This window comes from Ambystoma mexicanum, chromosome 4q (genome assembly GCF_040938575.1).
Source record: "Ambystoma mexicanum isolate Mex_15411 chromosome 4q, UKY_AmexF1_1, whole genome shotgun sequence".
Classification (NCBI taxonomy): Eukaryota; Metazoa; Chordata; class Amphibia; order Caudata; family Ambystomatidae; genus Ambystoma; species Ambystoma mexicanum.
The window spans coordinates 1,178,003,831-1,178,005,157 of NC_090928.1; positions in this window are offsets into that span (position 1 = coordinate 1,178,003,831).

The following is a 1,327-nucleotide window of genomic DNA, read 5'->3' on the forward strand; positions in this document are numbered from 1 at the left end:
TGGCCCTTCCGGGCAACTGCTGGCACGCTTTTGACAAAAACACCTGCTCATTCACATAGGGGTGTCTATTGTAAGGGGAAAGCTCACAAGGACAAAATTAATGCAAGGCCAAGCAAATTGATGTAGGCTGAAGCAAGTGGTGATGGGTAGCTAAGAAATAAGCAGCACAAACATACTGAATGCTTTGACATGCCATGAATGCAAACAATTGCTAGGAAGTGGAAGTCTCACTGCCAACATACTTACTACCATTTTTATTCATTTTTCACATCTTCCAGTGCGTCCATCAGTCACTGGGCAAACCAACCCCCCCTAAAATAGCGTCCGGGCAAAATCCATTATGTTTCCAATGAACAGCTCCATGCCTGTTTTGGAAAGGGGCACCCCATCTCTGTGAAACATCACAGCACCTTTGATATTGCCATGGTGAATGGTCCGTATTCTGGTGTTGCCCTCTGTCAGTCTAGTGAACTCGCCATTCAGTTTTCACACCGAGCAGTTAATGGCCCTTCTATTCCCTTGAGTTCTCCAATCCATCCTGGGAATCATCTGGGACCAGGCCACCACAGTGTTTGGAAACCTCTGTGCAATCCATTCAAGGTCTGCCATGAGCTGCTCCCGTACCCCCTTCCGTCCCACAGACACAAAATCATTTCCTCCCAGGTGCACCACTATAAGGTCAGGGGGGGGCCTCACCTTTTGCTTGGGCAGCGATGATGGCTCCTCGGAGCTGGTGAAGGCGCATCCCCCCCACCCCAAACCAATGCACTGCAAGGCCATCCCTTCCCGACCCAGATGTAGGTGGCCCTCGGAAAAGTCGTGCAGCCCTTTGGATATAAGAGTGGCCGAAAATCCACACAACCCTCATCCTCACTAGGAAATGGAAACAGGAAAACCCCCATGATTATGGCTACTCATACATTTTACCAAATTACACAACAATTGCGGCAATACATGACTCTTGTAACAATCCCAGACACACACTTCACCCATTCGGAACCCACCTCTCATTTAAGATAACAGTAGGTCGACACATAATTGCCACATTATTTCAGGGGAAAGAGGTGAAGAAGATAGTATGTCACCTTGTGCCAATAACACTTGTGCTGGCGCAATTGTAATCAGTAAAAGTTGCCTGCTCCTGTGGCCCACCGCCTGCACAGCACGGTGGAAAGGTGACTTGCACATGCTACATCGTTACACTTTGGCAGGGTGACTAGTCTCACGGAGGATATGAAGTCCACAGGAAGTGTGCTTTGCACGCTCTCTGAATATAGGTACCCTGACAGAATGTGCCACATTTACCACAAATGGGTGCACCTTCAGA